This window comes from Egretta garzetta, unplaced genomic scaffold (assembly GCF_000687185.1).
Source record: "Egretta garzetta isolate BGI_Z169 unplaced genomic scaffold, ASM68718v1 scaffold226, whole genome shotgun sequence".
Lineage (NCBI taxonomy): Eukaryota > Metazoa > Chordata > Aves > Pelecaniformes > Ardeidae > Egretta > Egretta garzetta.
This window is the reverse complement of record NW_009260021.1, coordinates 249,558-258,700: the sequence shown is the minus strand read 5'-3', so window position 1 is coordinate 258,700 and position 9,143 is coordinate 249,558. Positions and strand designations below refer to the sequence as shown.

The window sequence follows — 9,143 nt, the reverse complement described above, 5'->3', positions numbered from 1 at the left end:
CCGGGCGTGCGGGGGGGTGGGGGGTGGGGACAGGACCCCCTCAGCCCCCACCTCCCAAATCCAGGCTTAGGGTGCAGAGGCGGTTCGGAGGCCGCAGGAGGAGCCGGCAAGGGCTCAGCCTGCCCAGCCCGCACGGCGCCGACCTCCATTTTCCTCCTGCCGGAGGTGCGAGCGGAGCCTGGGCAGCACCTGCTCCCCGCTCGCTGACAGGAATTTTCTTTTTTTGGGTCTGTTTTTCCTGTTTAACACCTCCTTTCCCGCAGGGGGGTGGGAGGAGGGACCGCGCCGCCCGCTGCGGGGACAAGCAGGGACTCTGTTCCCAGCTCACGCCGCCGGTCTCTGGTTTTAGGTCGTAACCCTCGGCAGAGCGGGATCCGCCGCGGCGTCCGGGCCGTGCCCGCCCGGGGAGGGCGGCACCTCCGTGAATCTGGGCAGCAGCTCGGCCCGGCTGCGAGGTTTGGTGAGCTCCCGGGGAGAGAGAAGATAGCTGAGAAATAGAGAGCTTTCCAGAGGAGGCTTGGAGGCACGGCGCAAAGGCCTTCTTCAGAGATTTCCAGCCCAGTCAAACCAGTAAGTTCTCCCAGTTCCCGTGGGGCTGCCATCTACAAAGCCTACCTTAGGGTGGGCTGAAGCGTTCATGCTGCGTCCTGGGAACAGGCTGGAAACCGCTGGAGCAGGCACAAAGGGCAGAGCCCGCAAAACTCACTCAAGTCATGCATGAGGGTTTTGGATTTTTTTGGTGCACACCTGGGGCTGGGGCAGTGCCAAGCCCCAGCACCCGGGCCCTGGCGCGGGCAGCCGTCACAAGGGGCTGTGATGGCCAGGAGACACCACGCTCAGCTGCATGGCCAGGGCCTCAGGCACAAGTCCTCTGCCCAACATCTCCCAGTGCCATGGGCCACGACATCTGCAAGAGCAAGGATACGAGCCTCAGCCACGCCACCACGGCTCGCACAGACCGTGCTTCCTGGCAGAAGCATGGCAGCACCACAAGCTAGATCCAGCCCCTCCGAGGCAAAGCTCACAGCATCACACCACTGCCAGGCTCCTACAAATGGAGGACTTGGGAGAAATCCCACCTCCTCGAGCACAGGAGCAAGTATCCCAGCCACCCTGGCCACAGGGGTCCCCAGGGACCTTCTCTGCAGTTTGCCGTCAGCTAGCCCATTCCTGTGCTTCACAATCTTCAAGGTGGAAAGATTTTGCCAGGACTTAAATCTCCTTTATCATTCCCTGTATGCACTATAGTGTGCTTGCAAACGTCCTGCACGCCTCCCTTCTCCTGCCTCAATTCCCCCCAGCTTCCCGTAGAGGGGGCCGAGGGCTCTCCTCACATTTCTCACCCAGACCCTTTCTCCAAGGACAATGCCCAAAACAGGCCACAGCCCTCCAGCACCAAGTTAAGGGGCAGAGTTATCTCCAAATCCCAAAACAGTGCTTATCCACCTTCCGTGGGCTCAGCACCAACCTGTGCCCCATTCTCATTCCACATCCTCCTCTTGCAGCTGCTGCTGCCTGCTCGTTTCCAGGGTGCCCATTTTCTCCTCCATGACCAGTAGGTTTTACCCTAACTTCTACCATTTCTCCAGTTCAATAAGATTGTGGTAAAGCCTTTTCTCGCCTTCCCAGTTTGGGGTCATGCACACATTGTCAGGCTGGTCAGTCAGACCAGCAAGGGCTAGAAACCAGCCCAGGCTTCCCTCTCCCTCTCACAGAAAACCAGCAAAACCAACTCAACGGACTCGGTTTTCCCATTTTGGGGTGTTCATATTCTGGGAGATGCATCTACATGGAGGATGTTCCTTGCAAGGCCACAATAGACCACAGAGCCACACAGCCTTGAGAGGGTGGGTACCAAACAGGTCGGGGGTGCTGAGAGTTGCCACCCCTGGAGAACCATGGTCTCCATGTGGTCTTCATGCCTGGAAGCACGAGGAGATGCTTAAACACAAAATCTCCAGGCCAGAGCTACAGGGGTTTTGGGGTTGAAAGCTGTGTCCCATCATCCCCACCAACAGGAAAAAAACCAGCTTCAGAAGCACCTGCATACTTCAGCCAAGCTCCTTTGTAGGCAGTGCTTGAGCCTGCAAGTGGTGGTCCAGCTGCTGGATCCCTCATTTTGGGGTCAACCACACCAGGAGACCACAAAACCCCTCTGCTCTGCCAGCCGTCTGTGTTCCAGCCCTGCCGTGGTGAGCAGCACAAACACAAAGGAAGCAATTGAGGGCAAAGCGAGCCCCGCTGGGAGGAAGCCCCAGAGATGCCAGGTCCCTGCAGACTCCTCGACCAGCCCAAGTGGGTCCTGCTGGCCGGCTGCAGCCCTGCCTGGGGCCACTCCGGCGAGGGCATCCTGGGACACTGTGGTGGGCTCACATGAGACAGCAATGACCTGGAAGGATCAGCCCATCCCTTCCTCCCTGTCTGCCAGCCACAGGCGAGGAATTAACCATTTTCTCGCCATTTTGAGAGGGACTGAACTTATCACATAGCCAGGGAGCTCAGTTCATCTCAATTCTGCAAGAGAGATGCCCACCGTGACCTGATGGAGAAAGCCTCCAGGGCCTTCTGGCTGAAGAGCCACTAGGTCTTCAGTGGCCCAGTTTCCCCTACAGTCACTAGCAATGCCGTTGCTGCAATCACCGGAGGCGAGGATGAGGTACGAGGTCTGGAGGCGGGCAATGCCCCGGGCTCCGGCAGCCGCGCCGGCACGGGCTCCGCCAGCCGTCACAGGTCGCCAGGTCAGACATAAAGCAAAGGGAAAACGCAGGCAAAGCAGGCGTCAACAAAGCTCCTGTTTAGAGTTTAGAGTTTAGAGGTGTCCAAAGGGGGATCTTTGGTTTGGCCAGGAAAGTCCCTCAGGATAGCCCTTCATGCAATAAAAGCACTGAACTCCTGGGGTATTTTCCCCCCTCAAAGCCCTAGTATCGATTGCTGACCATGGAGGAGGAGCTTTTCAACCTGCCAGAGAAAAGAAAGCCAAAAAAAAAAAAACCAAAAAACCCAAGCAGGAAAAGGAAAGGGGTTAGAAGGAGCACTTTGCCCGCTCCAGACACGGCCACTGGACACCAGTTTGTGCCACTGGGCCAGCAGGACCGCGTTACACTCCGCACTGGCACATCCGAACCTGGCGACCGAAATTCCCTGGAGGGCAAGGTAACCTCAGCAGCCTCTGAAGGAGCCGGATGTTGTGAAGCACCCAGCGCTGTGAAATCAGTAAAAATCCAGCCCTGCAAAGCCCCTCGCTCGATGACGGCAGCGGACAGCGAAGCCCTGCATCCCCCAGCTTCCCCCGGCGTGGATTCTCCGGTGGCTGATAGGCGCCGACACAAGCCTTCCCCCTCTACCTCCTGCCAATTTTCATAAACCCTGCGGGAACCTCCTGCCTTGGACACCTCTATCCCTCTTTCAGATATCGTCAAAGGCAGGGTGAGGCGTTCTCAGGACATCGATCAATACACGCAGAATCCAAGACAAACATTGCTTGGGAGGGCGCAGAAAAAAAAATGGCGCTTGAGCCAACCGTGCCGTTTTGCCAGCGATTAACCACGAGCATCGTTAGAAGAGCATTAGGCAGGGCAGGCTGTCGAGGCAGGAGGCGGGACGTGTATTTCCCATGATTAAACGCTTTCTAATCTGAAGTTGATAAATAACAAACCTCCATAGAAACATCAGATGTTGTCACCACACGGGCAGCAGCGAGAGAACAAGGAGAGAAATCAATGTTTGCTAAACAGGCAATGAGCTTGTAAAGTTGGCAGAGGGAGCGGTTGCGGGGGAAAGGGCTCGGGAAGGGGGGAAGTTTCTTCAGCACTTGGCGGCTTCCAGCCCTGCGCTCGCCCCTGCCTGCCCACAGCCCCCCACCCCGTCCTGCTCTGCAACCCTGAGAGGCATCAAGCCCCCTTCCCCATGGGGGCTCTTGCCCGTGGCCAGCCCCAGCCACAACGCCGCTCACCAACACAAAGAGCTGTCGGGGAGAGGGGTGCAAGCAAAATACCAGCTTCACCCCTGCAGGTCAGCCAGAAGCACGACCCTGGGACGTGGGGGTTCGAGGGATGGGGGAACGGCAGGGTGCCTGCTCCGGCTGCGAGGGACCCTCCCCGAGCACCGGCATGCGTGGGACAACGGCTGCGTCTGTTGTCCGGGCCCCGGGATTACGCAGTACAGGCTCTTTCTCATACATGCACCTGCACGAAACTCCAGCCTCCAAGGGAATCGGCAAACAATGGGGAGGATAATCATCAATCACAAACCATGGCAAGTACCTGGCAGTACCCCTTTAAAGGGACACGTTATAAATAGACTATATTTATATACAGATTTGGTTCAATATCAGCATTTATTGTCTCCTAGTTAAATATTGACCTGAGTAAATATTTGTTTCTCTGATCATTTGGTTTTGATATTGACCTCGATCGACGTTATTTTCTGTTTGTTCCTCAAGTCTTCTGGAACTCTCTGCAAAACGGGATTAGCAAAGAAATCCCCGGGGCTCTTCCTTTCAAGTACGTGCGGGGCCAAACCTTGAGCTGCCGTAAATAAGAAAGCCCCGTTGAAGGCAGCAGAGCCGAACTCTGTGCCTACGTGGGTGGGTGCTGGGCTGCAGCGGGCCCCCGGTGGCCTCCTCTGCTTGCTCTGTCTCAAAGAGGTTAGGCGCTACTCCAAGAAACCAGTGCTGCCCTTGAAGCATCAGCCGTGCCTGCGTTACACGCAGGGGGGCAAGACTCATCTTCGCTACCTTTGGCTGCCTGGAAAGCGAGCATCTAAGCTGAAGTCTCTGTGCAAGCTCTCTCTGGAGTCCGTGGAGAAGACTGCCAGAGGTGATCTATCCCACCAGCTTTCCAGCTGGAAGCTCTCATCCCTTCCCACTTTGCAAGAGCAGCTTCTGGAGCAGGACAAGGCCACAAAGATAAACCCTTTCTCCATGTTTCTGCCAGGAGCTCATGGATGGCCCAGGAGCTGAGCCACGCTGCTCTGGAGGGTTATTCTGGTACTCTCTTCTGCCCTTGTGCTTGAACTACCCAAAGGAATTATCACCTCTCAGAAACAAGGAATTTCCTTGAGCTGCCATCGAGGCAGATGTGGGCAGCTGGGAGGTTGGTTGGCCTCTGGCTGAGCCAGTAGGCAGCAACATTTCCAGCAGACTTGCTGACTCTGTTTGCTATGCCTTTCCTCCGACAACTGATAAAGACTCACTCAAAGGCAATCTACCTTGGTTATTTATCACAGTAATCATGCCAGTACAGTCAGCAATCCCAAAGGCCAAAGAAACCAGGAAAAACACCCTCATCCAACTCCAAGGTCAAGTGCCTGGAAGAGGAGCAGTTTGGAGCAGCCAGGCTCCGGCAGGCTTTAAGAGAGCAAACAGAAACCTTTCAGAAAATAAAGCTGTAAATGGACTGAAAAATAACTAGTGGGTAGACCTTGGAGACGCTGAGCTTGGAGAAATCTCTGGCCCAGCTGCACCATCTCTAGGCCTTACAGTGGCCCATATGGCCTTAGGCAGGTCTAGACCGGTGTGGGGGGTCCCAGGTTGACATTAGAGTATCTCCACGCTGGTTTTCACTTTTTGCAGACCACCCACGCACAACCTCAGCACTGGATGGAGCCCAAAGGCATTTGGGGTAACGGGGACAACCCCTCCTCCTCACCCATTGCTCCCTGCTCTGCTCCGGCAGGGGGGCAGCTCTCAAAGTGTGGGAGGGAAGGACACGAGGACTGAAGGGAGTTGTGCCTTCGTACACAGCTTTCTATTTCTGACCTGCTCTTGCTCAGCAAAGCCTGGGGCCAAGCCCATCAAAGCCAACTGGAGGTTTTCCATCAAGCTAAGTGGGCACCCACAGTTGGAAGGCAGAAGGCTGAGCTGGGTCGACTTAGGGTGAGCTGGTATGGCCATTTGGATGTTTTTTCTGGAAAGGTGAAATGACCTAATGTTATTTCAACTCCTGGAAGATCAGGAGGCTTGGAGCTACCTCAGCCCCAGCCAAAACATGCAGGAACTCAAGCGTTTCCCCGGTTTATGCATGCACATGGTCAAAAGTTGGATTTGGATAGCTATGCAGCCCCTGCTGGTGCCATCAACTAGAAGCAGGCCCACCTGCAGCTCCATTTCTCCTTCTTGGTTGCAGCCTCCACTCCAGCACACCCTCTCCCCCGAATCTGAGGAGATGGAGGCTCGCAGATGTCCCTGTTCCCCAGGATGACACGGACAAATTTATCCATCTGTTTCTAAGCTTTTACATGGCCGCAGGACACTTGGCTTATCCTCAAGCCTTCCAGCTCCCCTCTGGTTATGCATCCGTGCCACAGGCCCTGAACGGAGCGTGGCATGTGAGAGGCTGTTAGATAGAGCTCATAGGGAGCTTCCCCAGTTGGGTGATGGGTGGGATTCACTCCGCCGCGCTCAAACCATCTAAAAGCTCACGCTCGTCACCTCGCCTCCTGGGATCAGAAGAAAAGCAGCACATTCCCAGGGCAGGGTCTGACAAAGGCAGGGTGAGTCATCCCCTGCTTGCTGGGGCTTGTGAAGTCCTCCTGGCATTCAGCAAGCGATAAAACAGGCCAAAAAAGCCTGTTCTTCCCAGCACAGCACACAAGGCAGGCCCCAATACCCCGCGCACGTCTGGGAAAAGCAAGGTCAGGTTTCACGTGCGGACAGCAAACCCCACCGTCCTTGTGGCCCTCAACTTCCTCACCAAACCAGTTAGCAAAACAAAAACAAACCAAACCCTAAGGCAGGTGAAAACGCTGTGTTGGAGCCAGTAGGTCTTTGGGCCAACTTCTTTCTTCCAAGCTTGCGCAGCACCTAGCACAGTACAGGGCCAAGAAGAACCTGCCTGAATCGGGGACCGAGGGGGACGTTGGAGCAGGTCCGCCTGCTGCAGCCCCTTCTGCCATGCATGCTACCCTACGTATTCCCTAGCATCTGCGCTGCTGGGAGGGTCTTTCTCTTAGCCTGACAGCAGAAAACCTCCAAGGGTTTCCTCAAGATCCCTTCCTTCGGCTTAAACCCTCTCTTTCCACGTTTTCCCTATTTAGAAATTGCCAATTGCTGTTAATTGAGGGTGACTGATTATGGCACAGGCCAACAATTGACAGTTCCCATCAAGAGAAGCTCCAGCCAGAGCGTTTTGGAGCCAGGGGGTTTGCCAGCCACTCGCCGCACCCCAGGGGGACATCAAACAGTCAGCCAAGCTCACGATCTTGAGTTCTCCCAACCGCAAAACACAGAACCACAAAAACCACCAAAGCCTGAAAGTCGCTCGGAATGAAACGTTATGTTTGAAAACAGCAGCGTTTTGAATGGTCATTCGGGAAGGGGGGGGTGCCCCTGTTTCTCCAGTTTAACAAACTTGGGTCATTTCCACATTTTCAAGAACACCATCAAACCTTCTGCTCATTGCGAGAAGGATTTTCATGGGAACATGTTCACCCACCCCTGGGTCCAGCTCCCTAAACTGTCCTTGAGGGGCAGCAAAATGGAAAATGATGACATTGTGCGGGCAGCATTAAAATTATGGGCTGGATGGGCTGGTGAGTAGGTACCCACATCTCTCTGCCCTCTCCAGGACGGGTTCAGATTCATGAAACAAATTGCCTGAGGTGCGACAGACGTGATAACGGGTGGGCAATATTCTTTTCTCCTGCAAGCGCTGTCTTTTTGGACCTGCTCTCCTGGGACCAATTTCTTGCCATTCTCTTCTCCTGCTCGTACTGAAAGTACCACAAAGAGCAAGGTCATTAAATGCATTTTAATCCTTGCAAATCCCGTCCTTGGTGGAAACCTGAAGGTCCCCCTCACATTAAAAAAAAATTAAAAAATAATAATTTTCAAAGAATTCTCCAAGCATTTACTGAACTTAATGAAAGATTCTTTGTTTGAGTTTCAATCCGAGCTTGGAAGGGGCTGAACCTCTTTGATGTGGTAAACAGCCCATGGGGCTTTTTTGAGAGTTTTCATGCTAGCTCAAGTTCTGAGAACATCTGAATTGTAAACATGAGTTACCCAATCCCCGAACCCCAGCCGTACCCTGTGACTCACAGAACTCACCAATGGAGCACAAGAAAAGCAAATATTCTAATCAAGGGGCTCAGCTAACGAGAGACGGCCGTAAGTGTGATTATTTGCAGTGGATGGGTTAGATAAAAGAACTCACTGGACCAGGGCAGGGGAACAAAATCGCGTAGGTAGCTGACCGAACAGGTTTGAGAGGGGGAAATTCACAGTTGATGATGCACCAGCCAGAAACGCGCTGCCCGAGACCTTTCAGACGACTGCGTGTGCTTCCCACCGACCATTTGGGAAGAGCGATAAAGGGAAATCCGTTGCGTTTATTACAGAGTCGGAGTCCCCCGCTCATTTCCTTCCTTAAATACCTGCCTTTTCAGTGTTCAAAACCAAAAATATCCAACCCCACGACAGGCTTTCCTGGCTAATTTGCAACCTCACTCACGTCGGCAAGTGGCAAACAGGTTCTGGCGAGGGCTGCGCAGGAGGAAAAGGAACCGCACACCTGTAATCTGCTTCTTTCTCGGCGCTGGCCCCCGGCAGAACAATCAGCCTTTGTACCGCCCGGACAAAGCCATTGTGCTCCAACGAGCTCAAGGTTCGGCCAAGCCGCTTCATCCTAGGACGCGTCCGCTTCCAGCGGCGCTTGCCTACGCAACCCCCCCGACACGCGGGGAACTCTGCGGGCTGGGGGGATGAAGGAAAAGTAAAATAACAGAGACTATGGATGAGATCCCTCAAATTTCCTGGCCTTTGGCTCACCGGTAACACGGGTTTTGTCCAAAGCCTGCTGAGCAGTAGCAAGCTCCCCGCTGATTTTGGACCTGCTCCCACAAGGGGGTCTGAGCTGCAGCGAGCCCACCACCCCGACACAGGGCTGTGGCAGGCAGCCGTCCTGCCCGGGCACTGTCCCCAGGGTCTTCCCGCAGGGGGAGATGGACAAATTCCTCCCTTCTGGGGACTCCAGCTTAGTTTCCCCATGGCCCTGCAGACACCCACCAAACGGAAAGCCCATCAGACTTGCAAATCTGCGGGCTGGTCCTGAAAGCAGCAGGCGTCAGCCGATCCCAAAGCAAAACAGCCCAAAAGGTTCCCTCCTTCCCGAGGTCCCTCTAGCCCCACGAAGGGCTCGGCAACA

The 9,143-nt window shown here is 54.7% G+C and overlaps 1 protein-coding gene across 1 annotated transcript in view; it reads right to left on the bottom strand.

Annotated features, from left to right (window-relative positions):
- The window catches only part of LOC104127969 (Krueppel-like factor 5), a 26,884-nt gene that overhangs the window by 11,050 nt on the left and 6,691 nt on the right, over nt 1-9,143 (bottom strand). The window lies entirely within an intron of this gene.